The following is a 15,976-nucleotide window of genomic DNA, read 5'->3' as shown; positions in this document are numbered from 1 at the left end:
GAAATAGTCGGACTAAGATGTGAATTGTATTGATCGGCCATGTCTACAATTCACCAGGTCATAATTTTGATACTTTTAATAGTTTTCTAAATTTTCATAATTTTTATGACCATAATTCATTATTGAGTTATTACCGCACGACAAGATGGAGGCACTGCTGAGATATGATTGTGAGGTAACATTAACCCCTTAAGGACATAGGGCGTATCCATACGCCCCGTTTCCAAGTCCTTAAGGACTGAGGGCGTATGGATACGCCCTGAGCATTTCCCGCCCCCGCCGCTAGCTGGAGCGGAGCCGGTGCCGGATGCCTGCTGAAATCGTTCAGCAGGCATCCCAGCATATCGCCCAGGGGGGTCATTATGTCCCCCCATGTCGGCGATTGCTGCAGATCGCTGGACAATTCAGTCCAGCGATCTGCGGCGGATTCCGGGTCAATCGGGTCTCCAGTGACCCGATGACCCGGAATTACTGACTGATCGGGGCCGTCTCTGATGGCCCCGAACAGCCAGAGCCAGCAGGGGTGAGGTTGCACTGGTGCCACCTCACGATCGCCCTGATTCGTCGGCCCTCTTCCGGAGGACGTGAGCGGGGGCGGGACGTGCACCCCGGGTGCTGGGGACCCCGATCCCCGGCGTCCCTGTTGGGATCGGGGCCCCAGGAGCGACGGCGGCGGCGAGGGACTGACCTGTGCGGCGGCATCGTGGAACAGCAGCAGGAGGTGAGTGACAGCCTCCTGCTGTTGCTTAGCAACAGCTCCCAGCATGCAAAAAGGGCATGCTGGGAGCTGTAATTATGCAACAGCAGGAGGCAGACCACCACAACTCCCAGCATGCCCTTATGTCTCCAGCTGTTGCATAACTACAATCCCCAGCATCCCCAGCCAAAGTAGTATGCCTCCGGTTGTTGCATAACTACAAGCCCCAGCATGCCCTTCCGCTGTCCGTACATGTTGGGGGTTGTAGCTTTTGCAACAGCTGAAGGCACACAGGTTGCAAAACACTGAGTTTGTTACCAAACTCGGTGTTTCACAACCTGTGTGCCTCCAGCTGTTGTAAAACTACAACTCCCAGCATGCACTGATAGACCGTACATGCTGGGAGTTGTAGTTTTGCAACAGCTGGATGTTTCTCTCCCCCCCCCCCCCCCCAATGTGAACGTACAGGGTACACTCACATGGGCAGAGGATTACAGTAAGTATCTGGCTGCAAGTTTGAGCTGCGGCAAATTTTCTGCCGCAGCTCAAACTGCCAGCGAGAAACAACTGTGAACCCCCCGCCCGTGCGACTGTACCCTAAAAACACTACACTAACAAAAAATAAAATAAAAAGTAAAAAACACTACATATGCACATACCCCTACACAGCCCCCCTCCCCAATAAAAATGAAAAACGTCTGGTACGTCACTGTTTCCAAAACGGAGCCTCCAGCAGTTGCAAAACTACAACTCCCATCATGCACTGATAGGCAGTACATGCTGGGAGTTGTAGTTTTGCAACAGCTGGATGTTCCCCCCCCCCCCAATGTGAACGTACAGGGTACACTCACATGGGCGAAGGCTTACCGTAAGTATCCAGCTGCAAGTTTGAGCTGTGGCAAATTTTCTGCCGCAGCTCAAGGTGCCAGCGAGAAACTACTGTGAATCCCCCGCCCATGCGACAGTACCCTAAAAACACTACACTAACAAAAAAACAAAATAAAAAGTAAAAAACACTACATATGGGAGAGGGGAGGAAGTGACGGCGGCATGAGCTAGGGCCGCGCACTCCGGGGCTCTGGCCCCGCCCCCTGAGTCCTCGAGATGGAGCTGGAGTGGATGCCGACCTCGCGATGCCGGGATACTCACGGCTTAATGCCGACTGTGGGGCTCTCCTGCCCGGGCGCCCTGTGAAGAGCCGGGGGCGCTGGATTCTGCCGTCGGAGGAAGGAGGAGCGAGAAGGTGGTGGCGCAACCCGTCGTCGGATAGGACGGGAGGCGCTGTGGAATGGTATGCCGGAGAGGAGGTGAGAGAGGTGGGGAGTGGTTTTGCTTTGGCCAGCTATTGAGAGGAGCCTCGGGCCTATATATGGTGGCACCTGCCACAGTGACGCGGAGGTGTTGAGGGGCATGTGTGGAACTCCGCTACTCCTTGCTGGGATTTGGATAGACTGGCCCAGACCCTTTCTTGTGGATGGAGAGTGGAGCAGAGTAAAACGATCAGATGCTACATGTGATGAATATCTAACAGTGCAGAAGCCGGTGAGTTATTGCTCCCTTTTGGGGGGCAGATTCTCTTATTCAGCAGTCTCCCTGCATGGATGTGTTTTACATGAGGACAAACTGCCATGAAACCTACTCATGGACTCCCTCCAACTAGGTGAAACCATTGATTAATACCCCGGCAATATTCTGAACAGCAGCAGCCCCCTGCACTGGCCCCATGTGGAATGGACAATATTGGATGCCTGACTCTCTGCCTGGTCACTCCTCCTAGCGATTTGGTGAGTGGCAGCTGCGGCAATGTATCTGTCCGGGTCTCCCCCCTCTTCCCCCTGTGATGGTTGGTAACTGTGGAGCACCCATTTAAGTTTACTAAATGTCCTTATGAGGCAGACATGTATACTATTAGCTTGGGGTGCTGTTTGGCTGCTGCACATGAGGAAGGAGCTACAGTGGGCCTAATTACAGTTACATAGTTACATAGTTAGTATGGTTGAAAAAAGACAGACGTCCATCAAGTCCAACCAGGGAATTGAAGGGAAGGGTGTAAGGGGATAAGGGAAAGGGATATAGTTTTATAATTCTGCATAAGCATTAATGTTATTTTGTTCCAGGAATGTATCTAACCCTGTTTTAAAGCTGTTAATTGTTCCTGCTATGACCAGTTCCTGAGGTAGACCGTTCCATAAATTCACAGTCCTCACGGTAAAGAAGGCGTGTCGCCCCTTTAGACTAAACCTTTTCTTCTCCAGTCGGAGGGAGTGCCCCCTCGTCCTTTGGGGGGGTTTAACCTGGAACAGTTTTTCTCCATATTTTTTGTATGGGCCATTTATATACTTATATACGTTTATCATATCCCCCCTTATACGTCTCTTCTCAAGACTAAACAATTGTAACTCCTTTAATCGCTCCTCATAGCTAAGATGTTCCAGGCCCCATATTAGTTTAGTCGCACGTCTCTGCACCCTTTCCAACTCCGCAGTGTCCCTTTTATGAACAGGCGACCAAAACTGAACAGCATATTCCAGGTGAGGCCGTACCAATGCTTTATAAAGGGGGAGTATTATGTCCCTGTCCCTTGAGTCCATGCCTCTTTTGATACATGACAATATCCTGCCGGCTTTGGAAGCAGCAGCCTGACATTGTGCTATTCTGTAGTCTGTGATCTACAAGTCCCCCAGATCCTTCTCTACCAGTGACTCTGCCAGTTTAATCCCCCCTAAGACATACGACGCATGCAGGTTATTAGTACCCAGATGCATAACTTTACATTTATCCACATTGAACCTCATTTGCCAAGTGGATGCCCAGACACTTAGTCTATCCAAGTCATCTTGTAACTTATGCACATCCTCTATAGACTGTACCGTGCTACAAAGCTTGGTGTCATCTACAAAGATAGAAACAGAGCTGTTAATACCATCCTCTATATCATTGATAAATAAATTAAACAGCAGCGGGCCCAGTACTGAACCTTGGGGTACACCACTAATTACCGGGGACCAATCAGAGTACGAATCATTGACCACCACTCTCTGGGTACGATCCATGAGCCAGTGTTCAATCCAGTTACAAACTAAAGTTTCCAAGCCCAAGGACCTTAACTTACCTGTCAGACGTCTATGAGGGACAGTATCAAACGCTTTGGCAAAATCCAGAAACACTATATCCACAGCCATTCCTCTATATACAGAGCCCCCCTCTATATACACAGCCCCCCCCCTCTATATCCACAGCCATTCCTCTGTCAAGGCTTCTACTCACCTCTTCATAAAAGCAAATTAGATTGGTTTGACAACTTCAATCCTTAGTAAACCCATGCTGGCTATCACTTATAATACAATTATCCCCTATGTATTCCTGTATGTAATCCCTTATAAGTCCTTCAAACAATTTACCCACAATGCACGTTAGACTTACTGATCTATAATTGCCTGGCGAAGACCTAGAGCCCTTCTTGAAGATTGGTACCACATTAGCCTTGCGCCAGTCCCTTGGCACAATACCAGACACCAGAGAATCTCTAAATATCATGAACAAGGGTACAGATATTACTGAACTTACCTCTCTAAAGTGATAGAGATGCTCCTGCCCTACCCGCTTAGGCCGAGCCCTAATGGACAATTGACGCCTCGGGGAATTGAGCTAACTGAGCAATGTGGGACTGACGCCCCCCCTCCCTCCTCCCTTTAGGCATCCTTTACTCTTAGTCATGGAGACTCTCTGCCCATAATGAAAGCTGTGTGGACCTTGAGGAGTATGGATGGTATAATTATGGTCACGTAGATGTACCTATGGCTTGCCATGCTGTAAAAATTGATGCTTCTGGAGGACTTACCCCCCCCCCCCTCTCTCTCTTATACAGGAGAAACCGGGACTCATGGACTAAATTGAACAACTTGGTCTTAGCAGAATTCCTCTCTCATGAAATTGGACCCCTCCCTGGCCCAATAAGATCAGTGACTCTGGGGGGTGATTGCACTGTCTACCAGGGGAAGCGTGAATACGCTAATGATTCCGTAGTTGCATATTAGTATGCTATATTTGGTGGTGGATATTTCTGGACCAGGGTGTGACACCCTAGGTTTTAAGCGCTCCCCAGAGCCATATGGGACTGTGAATGCTGTAAATAACGGGATTTAAATTCTCGAGTGGGAGGGGCCTATGGTGTATAAAGTTGCTAAGTTGGTCCGTGATATCCCCGTAGTGATACATACACCCCACAAATATAAAGTGAAGAGAAATAGTGGGTGAAATGGCCCCTAAAGTGAAGCCCAGAAGATTTCTGGGGTGTCACTAGGATAGGAGTGCATAGTAGAAGTACGGTGCATTATGGGGAGAGGAGGGGTGCGGGGGAGAAGGGAAAGGGGGGAGGGATGGCACGGGATGATCAAAAGAGGGGATCTTTTTTATTTATTTATTTATATATATATTTTTTTTTTCTTTCTCTTTTCTTTTCTCTCGTAGGTAAATATATCTATGCTTAAATTATTAGCCTGGAACATACGAGGTATGTCGGATAGAATTAAAAAGTGTGCAATCTTCGATTATATTCGGAGGTGCCTTCCTGCGATCATATGTTTAGTCGAGACCCATAGGTCAAGAGATGAGCAGATACTTCCAAGGAAGTGGGCCAAAGAAGAATACCACTCTAGACTCTCTTCTTACTCCGTGGGAGTATCAGTATATGTTCACAGGAGGGCACCACTCCAGACTCTCTTCTTACTCCGTGGGAGTGTCAGTATATGTCCACAGGAGGGCACCATTCTAGACTCTCTTCTTACTCCGTGGGAGTGTCAGTATATGTCCACAGGAGGGCACCACTCTAGACTCTCTTCTTACTCCGTGGGAGTATCAGTATATGTCCACAGGAGGGCACCATTCTAGACTCTCTTCTTACTCCGTGGGAGTATCAGTATATGTTCACAGGAGGGTACCATTCGAGACTAAGAATGCAAAGGTAGATAAGTATGGTCGATATGTATTTCTTTATGGAATATGGGAAGATAGGGCAGTCATCTTGGCTTTTGTTCATATTCCTCCACCTTTTAGAGTGGATGTTCTGAGGGATCTCGTGAGCTATAGCGAAAGTAAGACACATTTGGCATTATGGATAGTTGGAGATTTGAACAACGTAATGGACCCTAGTATGGACAGATACAAATTAGGTAAGAATGTAGGGGGGAACGAAACAGCATTGGCGAGATACTGTGGAGAGATGAATTGGGTTGATGGGTGGCGGAAACTAAACCCAGGAGTAAGACAGTACTCATGTTTTAGTACCTCATACAACACCGCTTCCAGAATTGACTTATGCCTGTGTGATAAGAATGCGATGACCTGGACCAGCAGGGTGCAGTATAAAGCTAAAACCCTATCGGACCATTGCCCAGTGGTGGTGGAAATTGGAGGTAAGGTAATGGGTGGGAAAAGGTTGGGCTTTCGGCTCAACCCCCACTGGATAGAATTAGTGGGAGATCAGGACTGGTTTCGACAGGAAATAGAGGCATTCTGGGAGATTAATCATAAGTCCGCAAACCCTCAGGTGGTATGGGATACTATGAAGGCATATTTGAGGGGCCTATATATAGGGCGAATCAATTAAAAAAAAAAGGAATTCTCACAGGAAGAATCAGTACTGAATAGTAAAGTGGCAACATTAGAAGCAGGGATAGAAGAGGATAGTGGGGGGAACAGCTGATAGAACTGAAGGCAGCTCAAGAGGAATATAAAGAATATCTACTTAAAAAGGCACAAAATAAACTATTCTTCAGTGGGCAATTTAATATCTTTGAGAAAGGGAAACCAAACAAGACACTGTCAAGATTACTTAAAAATCATGGCGACGAATGTGGTATTATGGCTCTGAGGAGGGAGGATGGCAGCATAACCACAGATAGAGAAGAAATAGCCCAAATGGTTAACTCTTTTTTCTCCAATCTCTATATAGGCAGCAATATTAATAGGGCGGAGGTAGCGGAATTCTTGAGGGGAATTAATATTCCAAGTTTGACAGAGGATGTCAAGGACTCCTTGGATGACCCAATTTCCCTCCAGGAATTGGAGGAGGCATTGGCATCAATCCAAGGGAATGAATCCCCCGGGTCTGACGGCATTCCTTTCCAGATATATAGGATATACTCAACTCTGCTACTTCCAAAACTGCTGGGTATCATTAATGAATCCTGGAGGGGGGGGGGGGGTTCTCCCTAAATCTATGTGTGAGGCTAATATCAGACTCATTAGGAAAAAAGATAAAGATCCCTTGGATCTGGGCTCATATCGTCCTATCTCCTTGCTTAATACAGATATAAAGATAATAGCGAAAGCACTGGCAAGGAGATTGGATAAAGTAGTGGAGGTAGTGGTGGGCGGTGACCAGGGAGGGTTTAGGTCAGGAAGAACGGTTCATGATAATATTCATCAGGTGTATGAAGCAATTCAGAGTGGATCCCGGGGTCCCCGCTCCATTCTGTCATTGGATGCTACTAAAGCTTTTGACAGGGTGGAGTGGGGATACCTCTGGGAAGTTTTGAAGAGGGTTGGGGTGGGCCCAAGGTTTTTGAGTTATATTCAGCTACTATACACTAACCCTGAGGCGAGTGTAGTGGTGGATGGAATTCCTTCTTACCCATTCAAACTAGGCAGAGGAACAAGGCAGGGCTGCCCCCTCTCACCCTCTTTATTTTTAATTTATATTGAACCCTTAGCGGCTTGGATAAGAGATAATGATGTTTATGAGGGATTTGGAGTAAATGGAGAGAAGAGTAAGATCCTGTTGTTTGCAGATGATATCCTCCTCTTTGTAACTAACCCACAAGAAAAAATACATTGTATCATTAAGATGTTCGAGGCATTTGCCCCTCTATTTGGGTTGGAGATAAATTGGAGCAAATCTACTATGCTCCCCCTGGATGAGGATATGGGGGAGACGGTGGGAAGACTATCCGTGTAAAAAAAAAAAGAACGTTTCCTTTATCTGGGAGTAAAAATAGCAGCCACGAATGATAGGTTTGTGATTAACAAAATACGGCCCCTTTTGAATAGTTTGGCGAAGAGAGTAGAAGTGTGGATTAAAATGCCCTTCTCTATGTCAGAAAGGATGGCGATAATAAAAATGGTGGTCCTCCCACAGGTCCTTTTTTTTCTTGCTGCCTCGCCAGTGTGGATCGGCAAATGCTGGTTCCGGAAGATAGAAGTGATACTGGGTAGACTGTTATGGGGAAGAAAAAGGGTTCGTCTGAAGTACAGATATTTTATGGCCCCTGGAGATAGGGGGGGATTGGATATGCCCAACTTTTTTGTTTATTACATGGCCGCGCAGTTGGTACGAATCGTGAATTGGAGAAATTCTAGATATCTGGAGAAGATTGTAGTAGATAAGGAGAAAGTGAACATATATGAGGTGTTGGAATTAGATGATTATGAGGAGAGTGGGTCAAATAACACGATGTTATTGTATAAATATAGGAAAGTTTGGGAAAGATTAAAGGGAGAATTACATGTAGGAAATAGTTTTGGGTTCACACCCGTATGGGGTAACAATAAATTTAAAGAATTGGTGAATTGTGAGTCAACTTTTTGGGATAGTAAGGGTATAAAACGACTGGAACAATTATTTGATAAAGGACAACTCCTTTCATTTGAGCACATAAAAAGGGGGTATGATATTAGTGATAATGATTGGCTGTACTATTGGCAAGTTAGTCACGCAGTCCATAACACGATAAATAAGGAGATATACGTAGCACAGAAACACAATTTCATAGAAGCACTAACTCAAATAGAGCACTTAAAAAAAAAGGAATTTCAATTCTGTATAAGAAATTAAATAAGATTATTGGAGTAAGGGGGATCGATAGAATTAAAGACAAATGGTCCGGAATAGTGGGTACTGTGTCTGAGGAAGACTGGGACATTATGGCCCAAAATATAAGCAAGGTTTCTCGTAATATGGAACATAAAATTACACAATGTAAGATATTACACAGGACCCACTATTCCGCGCTTCATTTACATAGGATAGGGGTGAGAATCACCTCACAGTGTGTCAAATGTGGTTTGGAAGAGGCGGATTATCTACATAGCTTTTGGTCGTGTGAGAAGATATCTGTCTTCTGGGAATCTGTAATAAAATAGGTAGAAAGTAAAATCCCTGTGAAGGTACCTCGTACGATAGAGTTTATACTGTTGGGAGCTATGGGTAAGATGGGCAAATTTGATGTTGATTAGACATACTCTTAGATGTAAACAAGTATGGCTATTTGGCTTCTTTGGCTTTTGCTTTTCTCCCGATTGGTGATGTTGTTTTATCGGATTTGTACAATGTATTTTTGTAATTGTTTAATATTAAAATAAAAATATTAAAAAAAAAAACACTACATATACACATACCCCTACACAGCCCCCCTCCCCAATAAAAATGAAAGCATCTGGTACGCCACTGTTTCCAAAACGGAGCCTCCAGCTGTTGCAAAACAACTACTCCCAGTATTGCCAGATAGCCACTGACTGTCCAAGCATGCTGGGAGTTCTACAACAGCTGGAGGCACCCTGTTTGGGAATCACTGGCCTAGAATACCCCTATGTCCACCCCTATGCAAGTCCCTAATTTAGGCCTCAAATGCGCATGGCGCTCTCACTTTGGAGCCCTGTCGTATTTCAAGGCAACAGTTTAGGGCCACATATGGGGTATCGCCGTACTTGGGAGAAATTGTGTTACAAATTTTGGGGGGTATTTTCTGCTATTACCCTTTTTAAAAATGTAAAATTTTTGGGAAAACAAGCATTTTAGGTAAAAAAAAAATTTTTTTTTACATATACAAAAGTCATGAAACACCTGTTGGGTATAAAGGTTAACTCAACCCCTTGTTATGTTCCCCGAGGTGTCTAGTTTCCAAAATGGTATGCCATGTGTTGTTTTTTTTGCTGTCCTGGCACCATAGGGGCTTCCTAAATGCGGCATGCCCCCAGAGCAAAATTTGCTTTCAAAAAGCCAAATGTGACTCCTTCTCTTCTGAGACCTGTAGTGCACCAGCAGAGCACTTTTCACCCCCATATTGGGTCTTTTCTGAATCAGGAGAAATTGGGCTTCAAATTTTGGGGGGTATTTTCTGCTATTACCCTTTTTAAAAATGTAAAAATTTTGGGAAACCAAGCATTTTAGGTGAAAAAAAAAAAAATCACATATGCAAAAGTCGTGAAACACCTGTAGGGTATTAAGGTTCACATTACCCCTTGTTACGTTCCCCGAGGGGTCTAGTTTCCAAAATGGTATGCCATGTGTTTTTTTTTTTTTTTTGCTGTTCTGGCACCATAGGGGCTTCCTAAAGGTGACATGCCCCCCAAAAACCATTTGTCGCTCCTTCCCTTCTGAGCCCTCTACTGCGCCCGCCGAACACTTTACATAGACATATGAGGTATGTGCTTACTTGAGAGAAATTGGGTTTCAAATACAAGTAAAAAATTTCTCCTTTTTACCCCTTGCAAAAATTCAAAAATTGGGTCTACAAGAACATGCGAGTGTAAAAAATGAAAGGGTTAAAACACTTACTGAATGTTATTTTGAATACTTTGGGGGGTGTATTTTTCATAATGGAGTCTTTTATGGGGTATTTCTAATATGAAGACTCTTCAAATCCACTTCAAAACTGAACTGGTCCCTGAAAAATAGTGAGTTTGAAAATTTTGTGAAAAATTTCAAAATTGCTGCTGAACTTTGAAGCCTCTGATGTCTTCCTAAAGTAAAAACACGTAAATTTTATGATGCAAACATAAAGTAGACATATTGTATATGTGAACCCCCCAAAAAATTATTTTGAATATCCATTTTCCTTACAAGCAGAGAGCTTCAAAGTTAGAAAAATGCAAAATTTTCATTTTTTTCATCAAATTTGGGGATTTTTCACCAAGAAAGGATGCAAGTTACCATAAAATTTTACCACTAAGTTAAAATAGAATATGTCACGAAAAAACAATCTCGGAATCAGAATGATAACTAAAAGCATTCCAGAGTTATTAATGTTTAAAGTGACAGTGGTCAGATTTGCAAAAAACGCTCTGGTCCTTAAGGTGTAAAATGGCCTGGTCCTTAAGGGGTTAAAGATTTAACGCTATTTTTGTTTGGAAGTAATTTTGCAATATTACTAATTGTGGCTGTGTTAAACTAACTCTGTGTAATTCCATGCTAAGCATTGCATTCCATTGAGTTAGCAGTGGCAGGGTGTGGTTAAGCCATATGTAGTTTTGTTATTTTAACCACTTAAGGACATAGGACGTTCTCTAACGTCCCCACTACCTGGGCTTTAATGCCCAAGGACGTTAGAGAAGATCCTGTTGTATTTCTGGTCTCTGCCGCTCGCCGGGCAGAGATCGAAACTGGATGCCTGCTGAAATCCTTCACCAGGGATCCAGGGCAAACGCTGAGGGGGGCCATGTAGGGAAATCGCCCTTGCGATCTGCGGCGATACCGGGCTGATCGGGTGTCTGGGACCTGATCGCCCGGTAATTTCGCATGATCCCGGCTGTCACAGACAGCCAGGACCATGCTGAAGTATAGGAGCGAGGTGGCAAGCCTGCCACCTCCTCCGATCCCCTGCGATCCGTCGGTTACTTCCTCCCGTCCTGCCCGGTCCCTTGAAGTCCGGAGAGGACGGGAGGAACACCGGCGGGGGATGGGGGAGTGCTGAGGCCCGGCCCCGGTACTTACCTCGTCCCTGAAGACCCGGATCCCGGCGACGGAGACGGCGACAGGTGAGTTGATCTTCAGCCGCGGTCGGGCCCTTTACAGCAATGCATGTCTCCGTAAAGCGACATGCATTGCTGTAATGGGACCCTGTAAACTACAACTCCCAGCATGCCCAGACAGCCCTTGGTGTCTGGGCATGCTGGGAGTTGCAGTTTTGCAACATCTGGAGGTCCACAGTTTGGAGACCACTGTGCCCTTCCAGATGTTGCAAAACTACACATCCTCAGCATGCCCTTACTGTCCAGGCATGCTGGGAGTTGTAGTTCTGTAACATCTGGCCCTTCAGATGTTGCAGAACTACAACTCCCAGCATGCCTGGACAGTTTTGGCATACTGGGAGTTGTAGTTTTGCAACATCCGGAAGGGCACAGATTGGGAACCACTGTATTAGTGGTCTGCAAACTGTAGTCCTCCAGATGTTGCAAAACTACAACTCCAAGCATGCTGGGAGTTGTAGTTCGGCAACATCTGGCTCTAAAGATGTTGCCGAACTACTACTTCCAGCATGCCTGAGAAAGCTGAGAGTTGTGGTTTTGCAACAACTGGAGGCACACTGGTTGGGAAACTTTGTCTGTTTCCTAACTCAGTGTTTCCCAACCCGTGTGCCTCCAGCTGTTGCAAAACTATAACTACCAGCATGCACTGATAAACTGTGCATGCTGGGAGTTGTAGTTTTGCAACAGCTGGAGGTCCCCCCCTGTGAATGTACAGGGTACATTCACATGGGCAGGGGCTTACAGTGAGTATCAGGCTGCAAGTTTGCGATGCAGCAAATTTTGCGCGGCAGCTCAAACTCGCAGCGGGAAACTCTCTGTAATCCCCCACCCATGTGACTGTACCCTAAAAACACTACACTACACTACACTACCACAAAATAAAATAAAAAGTAAAAAAAACACTACACATACACATACCCCTACACAGCCCCCCTCCCCTCCCCAATAAAAATGAAAAACGTCTGGTACGCCACTGTTTCCAAAATGGAGCCTCCAGCTGTTGCAAAACAACAACTCCCAGTATTGCCGGACAGCCGTTGACTGTCCAAGCATGCTGGGAGTTTTGCAACAGCTGGAGGCCCCCTGTTTGGGAATCACTGGCGTAGAATACCCCTATGTCCACCCCTATGCAAATCCCTAATTCAGGCCTCAAATGCGCATGGCGCTCTCACTTTGGAGCCCTGTCGTATTTCAGGGCAACAGTTTAGGGCCACATATGGGGTAACGCCGTACTCGGGAGAAATTGCCTAACATATTTTGGGGGGGGCTTTTTCTCCTTTAACCCCTTATGAAAATGTGAAGTTGGGGTCTACAACAGCATGTTAGTGTACAAAAATAAATTTTTTACACTAACACGCTGGTGTTGCCCTATACTGTTCATTTTGACAAGAGGTAAAGGGGAAAAAAGCCCCCCAAAATTTGTAATGCAACTTCTCCCGACTACGGAGATACCCCATAAGTGGGCGCAAAGTGCTCTGGGGGCGCACAACAAGGCCCAGAAGGGAGAGTGCACCATGTACATTTGAGGTGATTTGCACAGGGGTGGCTGATTGTTACAGCGGTTTTGACAAACGCAAAAAAAAAAAAACACATGTGACCCCATTATGGAAACTACACCCCTCACGGAATGTAATGAGGGGTGCAGTGAGAATTTACACCCCACTGGTGTCTGACAGATCTTTGGAACAGTGGGCTGTGCAAATTAAACATTTTGTACAGCCCACTGTTCCAAAGATCTGACAGACACCAGTGGGGGGTAAATGCTCACTGTACCCCTTGTTACGTTCCTCAAGGGGTCTAGTTTCCAAAATGGTATGCCATGTGGGGGTTATTTTGCTGTCCTGGCACCATAGGGGCTTCCTATATGCAACATGCCCCCCGAGCAAAATTTGCTCTCCAAAAGCCAAATATGACTCCTTCTCTTCTGAGCATTGTAGTTCGCCCGTAGTGCACTTCAGGTCCACTTATGGGGTAACTTCATACTCAGAAGAGATGGGGTTACAAATTTTGGGGGGTATTTTCTGCTATTAACCCTTGCAAAAATGTGAAATTTGGGGGGAAACATTTTAGTGAAATTTTTTTTTTCTTTTACATATGCAAAAGTCGTGAAACCCCTGTGGGGTATTAAGGCTCACTTTATTTCTTGTTACGTTCCTCAAGGGGTCTAGTTTCCAAAATGGTATGCCATGTGAGGGTTTTTTTGCTGTTGTGTGACCATAGGGGCTTCCTAAATGCGACATGCCCCCGAGCAAAATTTGCTCTCCAAAAGCCAAATATGACTCCTTCTCTTCTGAGCATTGTAGTTCGCCCGTAGTTCACTTTAGGTCCACTTATGGGGTACCTTCATACTCAGAAGAGATGGGGTTACAAATTTTGGGGGGGTATTTTCTGCTATTAACCCTTGCAAAAATGTGAAATTTGGGGGGAAACACATTTTGGTGAAAAAAATATATATTTTTTTACATATGCAAAAGTCGTGAAACACCTGTTATGTTCCACAAGGGGTCTAGTTTCTAAAATGGTATGCCATGTGGGGATTTTTTGCTGTTCTGGTACCATAGGGGCTTCCTAAATGCAACATGGCCCCCAAAAACCATTTCAGAAAAACTTACTCTCCAAAATCCCCTTGTCGCTCCTTCCCTTCTGAGCCCTCTAATGCGCCCGCCGAACACTTTACATGGACATATGAGGTATGTGCATACTCGAGAGAAATTGGGCTACAAATATAAGTATAAATTTTCTCCTTCTACCCCTTGTAAAAATTAAAAAATTGGGTCTACAAGAACATGCGATTGTAAAAAATGAAGATTGTGAATTTTCTCCTTCACTTTGCTGCTATTCCTGTGAAACACCTAAAGGGTTAAAACGCTGACTGAATGTCATTTTGAATACTTTGGGGGGTGAAGTTTTTATAATGGGGTCATTTGTGGCGTATTTCTAATATGAAGACCCTTCAAATCCACTTCAAACCTGAACTTGTCCCTGAAAAATAGTGAGTTTGAAAATTTTGTTAAAAATTGGAAAATTGCTGCTGAACTTTGAAGCCCTCTGGTGTCTTCCAAAAGTAAAAACACGTCAATTTTATGATGCAAACATAAAGTGGACATATTGTATTTGTGAATAATTTTTTTATTATTTGGAATATCCATTTTCCTTACAAGCAGAGAGCTTCAAAGTTAGAAACATGCAACATTTTCAATTTTTTCATAAAATTTTGGAATTTTTCACTAAGAAACGATGCAAGTATCGACAAAACTTTACCAATAACATAAAGTAGAATATGTCACAAAAAAACAATCTCGGAATCAGAATGATAGGTAAAAGCATCCCAGAGTTATAAATGTTTAAAGTGACAGTGGTCAGATGTTCAAAAAACGCTCCGGTCCTAAGGTGTAAAATGGCCTGGTCCTTAAGGGGTTAAACTGTTGTAATGAGTATGCCATCTAAGGGTTGTTAATTTAACAGTGAGTCCGAAATTGTCATGTATGTTTTGCTGGCTTCAGAATGCCTGAAGCCAGATCACGTATACAAACCCTTAGAAGGGCGTGGTCTGTACATAGTCAATATCACTTTCTGGTATTGAAGGGGTTAAACCCATACCAGAACCACAGATGTGTTTGTTGCTATAAGGTGTTATTACACGAATGCAACTAGTGCATGACAAGTAAATCAACTGCAGGAAGTTGTTTTATCTATGCTTAACACAATAGATTTTTATATCGCCTGAAATTAATTGTAAAATTGTCCCAAGATGTTCAAAATGACATAGGGAACAGATTTAGGTATCATTAGCCTAGGCAGTAGAGCCTGGTTCTAGTCTTTTGTTCGATTCAGAAGCTTTCCTATTAATTCCTGGCCCACCATCTCCAATAGTTGGAGATTTACCCCATAAGTTTAATGGACTCAGATCACTGTAGTTGATTTATTGAGGTCCCAAATTACAGAGAGGTTAAGTAGCACAGGGTGTGGCAGAAGGATAATAGAAACCTTTATGATAAAGTTTGACCCAATATATGCAAGTTGGAGTAAACATGTTTCTTGCTAAATATTTATTGCAGGATTCTAACTGTATAATCTGCAATCGTCGCAGATATATAAATTCCCAAGGGGGTAAATTTACCAGCCCTTTGTAATCTAAAGGGGGGGGGGGGGGGGGAAAGCTGTATGTTAATTCCCTCTGAAAGGTTGTGAGGTTGTGACGTAATTGACCCCGTGTTTATAGAACAGAAGGTGGGGGCTCATTAAAAAGAGTAACTGCATTTAAATAATTAGATTTTGTCTCTGCTGGTAAATATTCTTTTGGGCATAGTTAAATTCTTTTGTTTTGGGCCATGGTATACAGGGTGGTCCATTTATATAGATACAACTTAATAAAATGGGAATGGTTGATGATATTAACTTCCTGTTTGTGGAACATTAGTATATGTGAGGGGGGAAACTTTTCAAGATGGGTGGTGACCATGGTGGCCATTTTGAAGTCGGCCATTTGGAATCCAACTTTTGTTTTTTCAATAGGAAGTGGGTCAAACTTAT

This window comes from Hyla sarda, unplaced genomic scaffold (genome assembly GCF_029499605.1).
Source record: "Hyla sarda isolate aHylSar1 unplaced genomic scaffold, aHylSar1.hap1 scaffold_161, whole genome shotgun sequence".
Taxonomy (NCBI): domain Eukaryota; kingdom Metazoa; phylum Chordata; class Amphibia; order Anura; family Hylidae; genus Hyla; species Hyla sarda.
This window is presented reverse-complemented; position numbering follows the sequence as displayed.